The sequence below is a fragment of the Pollicipes pollicipes genome, unplaced genomic scaffold (assembly GCF_011947565.3).
Source record: "Pollicipes pollicipes isolate AB1234 unplaced genomic scaffold, Ppol_2.1 Scaffold_6587;HRSCAF=7807_pilon_pilon_pilon, whole genome shotgun sequence".
In the NCBI taxonomy this organism is placed as follows: Eukaryota; Metazoa; Arthropoda; class Thecostraca; order Pollicipedomorpha; family Pollicipedidae; genus Pollicipes; species Pollicipes pollicipes.
Window position 1 is genome coordinate 58,774 of NW_023596903.1, and position 11,756 is coordinate 70,529.

At 53.1% G+C, this 11,756-nt stretch overlaps 1 long non-coding RNA gene across 1 annotated transcript; it reads left to right on the forward strand.

Moving 5' to 3' along the window:
* The first annotated feature begins 7,933 nt into the window (after window positions 1-7,933).
* Window positions 7,934-10,342, forward strand: LOC119107010 (uncharacterized). Its single transcript, XR_005095181.1, has 3 exons — window positions 7,934-8,027; window positions 9,544-9,684; window positions 10,307-10,342. It is a non-coding gene; the product is annotated as an uncharacterized LOC119107010 (long non-coding RNA).
* The last annotated feature ends 1,414 nt before the right edge of the window (window positions 10,343-11,756 follow it).

Sequence of the window (11,756 nt, forward strand, 5' to 3'; positions counted from 1 at the left end):
TCCATAAACACCTGACGCTCCTTGCATTAGTCAAGTTGAACAAATAGAACAGGGCGTGGTTAGAACAAAACTTTAAGGTCATAAGATTGGGTGATGGAAGAAAGGATATGATAGGATCAAGGCGAGCGCACGTATTCCTCCACTGGCTTACTTGTGGAATCGAGACGCAACAAAGATTAACGTGCGGAAGTAAATGTATGCATTACGCATACTAGACGTTGGTCTGTGCTGCCGCTGACGTGTGTTGCGTGAGGCTGATTCATGGGTGATAGCGGAGGGGTGAGCATAACCGGAGCCGGTGCGCTGCCGGCTGTGGCCTCTCGTCCGGACGTTGTGTGGCCGGAGCCCGTGCTGCTGCCGACTGTGACCCCTGGTCTGGACGTCCGGCGCAAGCTGTTGTGTGGCCGGAGCCGGTGCTGCTGCCGACTGTGGCCCCTGGTCCGGACGTCCGGCGCAGGCTGTTGTGTGGCCGGAGCCGTGCTGCAGGCTGTCGCTCCGTCGACACTACTCGGCGTTGTGTAGCGCAGCGCCAGTGAGCCCAGAGGACCTTTACCATCTCGCCCCCCGGGCTCGTTTTCCCATGGGTTGCGCCATTTTATGCTACCAGCACGGCGTGTATGGTGATCGACGTGCGGTGGTGTTCATTATGCAGGGGTGGACCTAATGTAGGCTGTGATGCTCGAAGGGCGACCCGTATTTGATATGATTTGTTCGGCGGAGGTATTCCTGCGCCTCGTCGCCGTGGTGTTCTCCGCAGGCGGTCTGCGTGGTGCCCGGTTCCAACTCCACGACCAGTTAGCGTAATGCGCCTTGCTTGCTGTGTCATCATCACCGCGTAACGACTGTGAGCTTTAGATCGAGATTTGGAGTAGGAGGTTGGAAGACGTGAGGGTTCGTTCGAGGTTTTCCGCCATGCAGACTCCCGCGATGCCGCGAGTGATACGTTATTGCCTTCATCTCCGCTGTGTGATGCTCACCATCGATCTCGGCTCTTGTGATTCCAATGTGCAAATACACGTTTTAATCGCAGTTTTCCATCTCCGTGCTTCGGCGGATCTCTTCGACGCTACGTCTGGTTCAGGTGTGACTTGGATGAAACGAAGCCATGTAGGTAGTCAGAATCCTTGGATATCTCGCGTCGCGGTTCGAATAGCAGGGAGCAGCGAGTGGACTTGGGGATCTTAGTACTGGCGAAATTGTGTTAATCGCATGACACAGACATGGTTTTCAACCATTGAAGATATAAGCAGCGTTTGCGTTTGTGAGTGCGTGACCGCTCAGCAGGAGGTCAGCCGAGACGACCAATTTGTGAGGTCTTGTAAAGGATGGCCCCGCCTGTTGGCGGATCCAAAGTCCAAAGGAGAGGGGGGGGGGAGGACGGAGCCATACTTTCCCCTATGCCTCCCAAGGGACCGTAATTGCTCTGAAGTGGCCTAACAGGGCAAACGAACCCCGTTTTTAACACAAGGCTTAACAACACTGCGTCTTTGGGCCTACCTGAAATCTTCCCATTTGTCACAAAAACTGTATTCGCCTTTTGTCAAGACTCCGTATGTTAACCTGCCGGGGTACTCTTGGTCGCTCAGAGCCCCTTCACATTGGTCTGGGGTTCTTCCCGGCTGCTCGGAGGGCCCTGCGCTGTTGCTGGGGCCCTAAATTAACGCCGCACCCATACACGCCACGCTCAGGGACCCTCTGCATTGGCCTAGGGCTCTATCCCTTTGATCTCATTTGCGGAGGACTGTTCACTCTTGTCGTGGCCCTTTCTGTTAACCCGCCCTGGCACTCTTGATCGCATATGTGCCTGCTGCAATGGTCTCGGGTACTTCACATTTGCCCGGAGGACCCTGACCTATGGTTCGCGGCTCTATATGCCCATCTGCCAAGGCGCTCTCGGTCGCTCAAGGCATTCATTCATGCACATTGGTCTTGGGTTATTCTCCTTTGCTCAGAAGCCCTGCGCTCTAGTGTGGGCCCTATACGTTAACCTACCGGGTAACTTCTGAGCGGTCAGGGGGCCCACCACATCGTTGGTGTTTTTTTTTCTCGCTTGCTCTGAGGACCCTACACTTACCGGGAGGGTGCCGTCCCCAGTGGTCTTGGGTTTTCCCACTTTATCGGAGGGCCTTCCAGGCTGGTCGTGGGCTCTTCCGATGAATGTAGAAGAATCCTACTTTGCTGCCGAAAGCCCCACGTGTGCGTGTGAGCGCCAGGGCGTTTTCCCTAAACACACAGTCGGCTCCGTATCGGCATGGGCCTGAGAGCCCATTTTCCGAGCATGGACAAAGCAGGAGCCAGCGATTTGCATTGGTGGAGTCCCAGCGTCCGCCAGGGCCCCACAGCGCGAACAGGGGTTCTGCGTTTGCAAGGGCCCCAAGTCGGCTAGACGCAGTGTTCGAGGAGGTCCGAAGAGCCTGGAGGGCCCACCGGGACCGACGATTAGGGGCCCGGTGGGAGGGCTTAAGGACACGAAGGGCTTGTCGGTGTCTTCTTCAGGGGCCCGGCCTGCGGTAACGAGCCCTTAAATGACAGAGCGCTTTTTTTGCGCCGATCGAGGACCTCCTGAGTTGATATGGGCCTATCTGTTGGTCGGACACCACCAGTGCCGCACAGCCGGCTCCGTGTCGACATGGGCCCGAGATCCCACTTTCCAATCAGCTGCAAGGCCGGGGCAGGAGACCGTGATCGCCGTAGGTGGTCTAATATGGCGCGCAGACTCCAGTTCAGCTTAACGGGTCCGTGCTGGAATTGGATTGGAGGGCCGCTGTTCGGCATTGGGGGCCCGCAAGGGCACAGTACCCTTTCGTTGTCTCCAGGGGCGGATCCAGAGGGGGCACGGGTTATGGGCCCCCTTGGGCCCGAAGGGACACATAAGCTCCGAAGCCGGCGGAACAGATGCATTTTTTAAACACAAATCGCAACAAAATTGAAAATATTTGGGCTTTCAGACGTCCAAGAGCAGCCGCAAGAAACTGAGGAGTTGAAGAAAGGAAAAAATCATTCTTTACTGATTGAGACGATCGTGATTGGGATATCATAACGCGTATTACGCTGCCCACAGGCCCTATGCTGCTTCCGGTGTGTTTGCCCACTTGCAGGGCCAATCCGATTGCCAATGAGCTTTCCACGTAGCCCTTACTTCCTGTGTATTTGTCCGAAGGGCCCTGGCGTTACTGGGGCCCTTCCTGCTACTAGGTGTTTTGAACATTAGGTGTTATGATACCTTAGTGGTTACGACATCAGATATTGCGAGAATCCCCCTTCTTATTGAAGGGAAGGGCCCTACGCTCTGTCGAGGGCCTATCTGATAACCAGCTCGGGCACATTCGATCGCTCAGGGGCCCTCCATATTGCGTCTTGCGTACTTCCTATTTGAATGGAAGCCCCCCCCCCCTCTGTTCGCTTCCTCAGCCTCACTGAATTGTTCGGGGGGGGGGGGCGCATACTGGGTCTTGGTGTTTGAATTTGGACCCTGCGCTCCTACCGGGGTCACCTGATAACCAGCTCAGGTACACTCCATATTTCGGGGGCCCTCCACACTGGATTTGGTTACTTCTCATTCGAATGGAGGGCTTTACACTGTTGTCAGGGCCTCTCTGATAAGATGCTCGGATCCATTTGATCACTAGGAGCCCTCTACATCTGGTTTTGGGTACTTCCTATTTGAATGGAGGTCGTTCCGCTCTTTTGGGGCCTAATCTGTTAACCTGTTGGCGCACTCGATCATTCGAGGGCCTCTACATCGTGTGGTGGGTATTTCATATTTGAATGGAAGGCCCTACGCTCCCTCCGCTCGGGCACACTCGATCGTTCGGGGCCCTCCATGTGTTTTGGGCACTTCTGTTTAAATAAATGCCCCTATGTTCTTGCAAGGTCCTCATCTGAGGACGGGGAACGCACGGGACCATGCCTCCTTGTGCCCCGAGCGGGGCCATAGGCTCTGAAGGGGCCGGTAACCGACCAAATAGACCCAGTTTTCCAACACAAAACGGAACAAAATTGGACTTGTTTGGGCTACAGATGACTAAGAACACTTGCGAGCGAAAATGATGAGCCTATGAGCAGACAAAGCTAATTCTCCGCTGATTGAGAAGATATTGATTTAGGTAGATTTTGGGGCTGGTTACGCTATCTAGAGCCTTACGCTGCTGCTCGGGGCCTGCATATTAAATTGCCGGGTCAAGCGCATCGCTCAGAAATCTTCCACGTTGGCCTTAACATCTTCAAATTTTCTCGTAAGGCCCTACGCTGCTGTTGGAGCGCTATTTGATTACATGCCTGGACACTCTTGGTCGATCAGGTTTTCCTCCACCGATTCTTTCCATTCGCCTGAAACGCTTAACGCGCTTTTTCCGAGGCCCATATGCCAGGGTACAGTCAGTTGCTCATGGGCCCTTCACATTCATATCGAATTCCTTTGACTTGCTCGGTGGGCCTTGTGCTGTTGCTGGACTCATATAGGTAAGGTACCGAGCCACGTGATGCTCAGGAGAACTCTTCTTTGAACTAGTCCTCTTTCCCTTTGGTCTCATTCGCGGAGGACCCTTCACTCCTATCAGGGTCGTTGCTTTTAACCTGCCCGGCATTCTTGATCGTACGGGGGCATTAATCCATTGCATTGGTATTCCGTAACTTTTGTTTAATCAAAGGGGCCTGTGCTCTGGCCGGGGTCCTACATATCAGTCTGCCGGGGCATTACTGATCGTTCAGGGGCTCGCCATGTTGGTCATGTCGGTCTCTGACGGGCTCGAGGCCTCTTGTTGACACAGAACAGCCTGTTGGGCACTGGGCCCCCGACTGACACAGAAGCCCCGCATTGTTGCAGAGGCTCCGACCAATGCAAATCGCGGGCCCAGCCTTGCCCGTGCTTGGGAAATGGGTCCAAGAGATCAGACTGACACGGAGCCGACTGATCGTTGTAGGTGATCTCTGGCTAAAATAAAATGCCTGTGTCAGGGGTCCCAAATCGATACAACAGACCCTCTAACTGACATTTGTGATCGCAGTCCTGAGGGCGGGGTTACTAAATGTGACCCCAGGGGTCCCTGGTCTTTGGTCCTGATGGGCCCTTCGTCCACCCTTTGGACCTCCTCAAACAAAGCCTATGACCGACTCGGGGTCACTAGCTGACTCATGACCCCCTGTTAGGCACTGCGGACTCCTGACGGACGCAGGGGCCCAAATCATTGTAGGAACCCAGAACAATGTGAGTCGTGGCCCCCAGCTTTGCTCCTGGCTGGGAAAAAGGTCCCAGGGTTCAGACTGACAAGGATCCAACTGTTGGGTGCTCCTGGTCTCTGGTCGACCGAGACACCCGCATTGTCTCAGAGCGTCCCTAAACGCTTCAAGAGGACCTCTCACTGATATTTTAGGCCACGACCCTATGGGCAGGGATTTTTATGCGAACTAACGCCAGTTCTTCAGGTTCCTATACCGCGCGAGCTCCTCTTCGGGCCTTATCGAACACTGCCTTTGGTCAGCTCAGGCTCGTTGTGAACGCAAGAACGTCTGTTAGGCACTGCGGGACCCGACAGGTGCAATGGCCTCGAGCAGTATAAATTGCTGTCCCCGGCTTCGTAGCTGATTGGGAAGTGGACCGTTAGACCCATATCGACACGGAGCTGACTGTGCGGTGCTGGCGGTGCCCGACTGACATATAGGCCCATGTTAGCTCGGGGTGGCGGCTCCCGATCGGTGCAAAGGGCCTTTTGACTGTCATTTGAGGGTCCGTCCCTGCAGCTGGAGACCCTGAACAAGACCCGACTAGCATTTCGTACCCTTAAGCCCTTCAATGGGGGCCTTAATCGTGGGTTCCGGGGCCCTCCAGGCTTTTCGGACCTCCTCGAACATACCTCTGGTCAACGCGAACTCTTGCCAACACAGGGACCCCTATTAGGCACTGCAGAGCCCCTGACAGGCGCTGGGGCTCGAACAATGTAAATCGCTGGCTCCCGCTTTGTCCCTGCTGGAGGAATGAATCTTCAGGCCCATGCCGGCACGAAGTCGGTTATGAATAATAGGTAGTGTCTGCCGACATATAGGCCCTAATCAACTCAGCGGCCATTGATCAGCGCGCAGGCCCTCCGGATGGCACCGAAGTGCCCGGCCCCTGGATGAGTGACCTCTGGTCGGCGCTTCTACGTGGTATATATGTGTCCATTTACTAAGCAGTCCCTGTGTGTAGTTTTGTTATGCAGTCTGCGTGTTGCATTTACCAGGCAGTCTGTCTTTGGTTGTGGATTAGAAGGCGGCCTCATGTCTATTTTTTACGAGGCAATTATGTTGGTGATTGGTGGTCTCTATGCGTTGATTTTACGATTCCATTTAGTTTAGGTGCGCACTTGGTGGAATGGTCGGTGTTGTCTGTGCCTATATGGAATATAGCTGAGCCGTAAACGTCGCTGCTGAAAGGAGTTCTTACAGCAGGTGCCCATAAAAATGGGTCTGTTTTAGTATAAAAAGTATTGCAGGTCAATCTAGCGCCAGTCCGGATAGATCCCTCAGAGATGGTCAGTCGGTGTCACGTGGATCGCATGTTTCTGTGTAGATCAATATGTTGTATGCTAGCTCGCGGACCTCGTGGCGCATACACTTATGCATCCAAGGACATATTCAAGGTACTAGAGTAGTTAAAATCGGCAACGGCATTGGTCTACCTATGTTACAATTTTGTTGGGGGATTCAGTCCGTCTCCAAGTCCCTGTAAGTGGTGAACATTCTTCTACCCGTTCCGATCATGCGTTTTGAATTTCTTATCTCTAGTCGTTCTGAGCTGCTTCATCACTGTCTGCACTATTACCTCTTTCGCTTGTATTAATTTGCGGCGGACCATTGGCCTTTTTGCGCGTGACCATTGCTTTTAATTGACCTTGCGTCGGTTTTACTCCATTGCTATGAATGTGTAAGTTCTGCTGTTCTGGCGTCTCGCTTCCGGCTCACTGATACACTCAGTACGTCCAAAGTCATTTCTATATTTGACACGCGTCACAGGCACTCCACACAGTCCGTCCCGCCGGAGCATCCGTCCTCGCGCCGGCGGCTCTCCGAGTCTTCTTTGTTACTCCCCCTCTCCTGGCCCCAGCGGTCGCCTCCCTCGCACGGGCGCCGCAGGGGGGAACGCGAGCGCCTCGAAGCGGCGTTCTCCAAACTAAGCAAATATTCGCTAGCAGCACATAGTGTTCTCTGACACTTTACAAATACATGATGTGCCGAGAACACTCATTCACTCGCAAACTACAATCTTGCAGAGGATTTGAAAACTCAGTTAGCAATCATTCTGACGAGCGTGCCTCTGACAGCGCTATCCTGACAGGAAATGTTGCAATAGGGAGTCGCACGAACTAGATCATACCCCCCCCCCCTAACGAAATCCTAGATCCGCCACGGCACTGTCACGGGTCATGCGTTCAGGGTGATATCAAGTTTGGGAGGTCAAGGTAAGGAGTTGTTTTCGTGCAACACCATATGCTTATGCCAACGTCTTAAATGTTGGAAGAAATGTAATGAGACGCCAAGTATTTCACCAAAACTTCTCTGTACTTTGGGCCGGCCTGCGACCTGACCATCTGCCGCGCCCCGCCCCAGCAGGGGCGAGGGACACAAAGTACAACTGCACTACAAACAAGAAACCCTCTACTCCCGCCCTCGTGCGGCGACTACGGTTATGCGTAATCGATCCGTGCGTTGGGCGCCGTCGTGATGTGAAAGAGCCATTCTTTCGCTGACTAACCCCACTAAGAAAACCGTATGGAGACATTCTGTACTTTGGACATTCTGTACGTTTGGACATTTTGTACCTTAGACAATATGAACCTGCCAAAGGGAGATTGGACAAAACCTAGCATCGTGGGATTTGGAAGCAGAGATAAGGAAGCGCGCCAGAGACAAAACAAAATATGGCAAGATTATACATGCCCCCTTAGTGACCTATCGCCGTGGGTTCATTACGTGCTTTTCGTCTCGCTGAAGTGCGGTGGGGAGCCTTGAGATGGATCTTTCTAAACTTCCTGAGTGGTGTTCTAATGCAGGTTAGTCGGATAGGCGATGCCTATTTTCGCATGTAGGCAAAATATTTGCAGTTGAGACACCAATGGCATTGGAGGCAATCATGAATTACGTTGCGCGTAGATGGTACTGGTATGCTTCAGGTGGGGGGGGGGGGGGGACGCACTGCATGTAGTGACATGCGTAAATGACTGAAAGTGGGAGGCCGGTTCTATTAAAAATGATCTGAGCTGATTAAGTTCCAAACTATAGAGGATATGGTTGGAGCACAAACTGAAAACTCTGTTAGCAGTTTGTTCACACCACATGGATCAAGTATGCTTAAATGAATGAGAGAAAGCTCAGTCCAAGTTGAGGGAATGTTGGCTTTCCATAGCCAGAGGTTTCAAGTTTGTCTTGTAGTTTTCAAACTTGTTCATCAAGGCAAGGCAAGGAGTGTATTCCATCCTTCTCCTACTTAAGATTTGATAGCATGTAGACTGTATTTATACATATTTACAGATGTCTATATATGTATAATGTCTATATGTATATGCACACATGCACACACACATGTATATATAATATATATCCATGTCTACCATAAAGCATGCACTGTTGCCCTTAACTGCAATACATATTCCTTATTCTATTCCATCATAAATGGGCAACAAACACATTAGAAACCAAACTGGAGAAGAACTAAAATTTCAGCAAGCACTTGAGCAGACATACTTTGACATGAGCTTCAAGCTGCAAGGGCATACCATTATGATGAATCATTTTGTTTTTGGTATACATTTGCACTGGAAATTTGCAAGTTAATTATTAGTGATGATGTGATGGATTGTTGATGTACAATGTACTTGTTTGTGGGTGTGCAGCTTAAGTGGAGGGACCATCTCCCTGAGGCCCATATTTTTATCTTTGACCATAGATGATGAATCACTTCTGACAGAAAGTTACTACAAGTGTGATATGATCACATTGTATTCTGTGCCCCCTGAGCAGGTCCTGGCTGCACCCTGGTTATATAAGATGGGTGATAGTTTGTTCTCTGCCATGAAAGGAATTCTCAGAGGACATATCACTACTCCATAGTGATATGAAATGAATTGCAATGCTTGCAGTGGTGTTGTGAAATACCAATGCAAACAAATAGGACATGCACAAATTTTAGAACACATTTGCATTACTTTCTGTTTATATCATGTAGATGTGTGCATGCAACTGTTGCATATAATGAAATCGTTGCAAACAGCATCAAGGATAACACCTTCAGGCATTTGATTTGCTTTTCAGCAGTCTAGCTAATAGCCATACAAGGCGAAACTGCCTTTGTGGCAGATATTATCTGTTCTCATGTCACTTACATCTTTGATTGCATGCATCTCCTCTGCTTTTTGTGTATGTGTCTTGATGCGTGGTTGTATAATAACTCATTTTATAGATATTGTTTGTGATATTTTCATCAGATGGACTAAGCACAATTGTTTGGACAACTTGTCTGATTTGAGGAATCTGATGCCTTGGGTTTGTGACATGACTGTGACCTGGCAGTGAAGGAGATTGGAGTGCCAGACCTGCTTTCACTGCCTGTCTCGACCCTGGAGCACGAGTACCATTTGGGACCAGGGGAGGTGCTCCAGGCCAGACACCTGCTGATGGTGGAGGCCAGGAGGGCTCTCACACCTGTCTCAGGTAAAGTGCAGTCATATGAGGTACCTAAAGACCTGTATCCTGGTTGAATCATGTGTTCCCATTTCCTTATATACATCTGCTGCAGGATCAGGTAGGTCCCTTGTTGTCATCTTTAACCTTTCATCATGGTAAAGGTACTGGTGGCAACATCATGTGTACACATCTACTTGTCACCCACTCATTATATCAGTGACTGTCTCATGCAACATTCCTAAAGTCATCCAGTAGGGTGTGCAGGATGTGATTGTGAATTAATGCTGCCAGAATCCTGGCTCTTCGACGGCCCCGTAAACAATTCGGTGGTGCTAATCCGTTGCTCTTTGACCCCGAACCCGGACATCTGACCTGCCCGGCCCAGTTTTCAAGCGTGAGGCACTCAAGTGCTGGGTTGCCCGGTGCCCGGTTCGATGCTGATTGGTCGATTTGAGCTAGGGGAGGAGCAACAGGTGGTGAATCCCATGCCGGGAATGTAAAACGAAAACAAAATATTGACATACCTGCCAACTAAATGGCTGAATTCTGGATCCCTGGTTTCGCACATCGCTGCGCTGCGGGCCAGGCCACTGGGGTCGGTCGGCGCCGGGCTCCGCCGGCGGCCGCCTCAGGCCGTGCTATGCCGCAGCGCTGTCACTGCTGGAGGCGGAGGCGGACGGGCCGGCGCCGCTGTCGCTCGGCTGTGCGCGGCTGGACGCGCTGCTGGCCGGCGGCCTGCTCCGGCGCGGCCTCACCGAGCTGGCCGGCGAGAGCGGCTCAGGCAAGACGCAGCTCTGCCTGCAGCTGGCGCTGGAGGCGGCCTCCGCCACAGGACAGGGTACGGCTTCGCCAGGGGGCGGGCCTCGCTACCGAACGTTACACGCTCCGGTAGGTACTACCCTCCTAATAGGGTACGGCACGCGGAGAGGCGCCAACGAGCAGGGTACGGTCCTGGAGGGGTGTCGCTCAGCGGAATACAGGATCAGAAGAGGCACCGCTGAACAGAGAATTGTATCAGGTAGGAACGCCGTACCACCAAACGGTACGGCACGAAGGAAGGGCTCTCGCCAAGGACCTGGGCCATACCGTGACTGATATCAACAACAGGATACAGTACCGGGAAGGTATCACCGAGCGGCTCAGTACCGGGAAGGGATCACCGAGTGGGGCTCAGTACCGGGAAGGTATCACCGAGGGGCTTAGTACTGGGAAGGATCACCGAGTGGGCTCAGTACCGGGAAGGTATCACGAGCGGGGCTCAGTACCGGGAAGGATCACCGAGTGGGGCTCAGTACCGGGAAGGGATCACCGAGTGGGGCTCAGTACCGGGAAGGTATCACCGAGCGGGGCTTAGTACTGGGAAGGGATCACCGAGTGGGCTCAGTACCGGGAAGGGATCACCGAGTGGGGCTCAGTACCGGGAAGGGATCACGAGTGGGGCTCAGTACCGGGAAGGGATCACCGAGTGGGGCTCAGTACCGGGAAGGTATCACCGAGCGGCTCAGTACCGGGAAGGGATCACCGAGTGGGGCTCAGTACCGGGAAGGTATCACCGAGCGGGGCTTAGTACTGGGAAGGGATCACCGAGCGGGGCTCAGTACCGGGAAGGATCACCGAGTGGGGCTCAGTACCGGGAAGGTATCACCGAGCGGCTCAGTACCGGGAAGGGATCACCGAGTGGGGCTCAGTACCGGGAAGGTATCACCGAGCGGCTCAGTACCGGGAAGGGATCACCGAGCGGGCTCAGTACCGGGAAGGGATCACCGAGTGGGGCTCAGTACCGGGAAGGGATCACCGAGCGGGGCTCAGTACGGGAAGGGATCACCGAGTGGGGCTCAGTACCGGGAAGGGATCACCGAGCGGGGCTCAGTACCGGGAAGGGATCACCGAGCGGGGCTCAGTACCGGGAAGGGATCACCGAGCGGCTCAGTACCGGGAAGGGATCACCGAGTGGGGCTCAGTACCGGGAAGGGATCACCGAGCGGGGCTCAGTACCGGGAAGGATCACCGAGCGGGGCTCAGTACCGGGAAGGGATCACCGAGCGGGCTCAGTACCGGGAAGGGATCACCGAGTGGGGCTCAGTACCGGGAAGGGATCA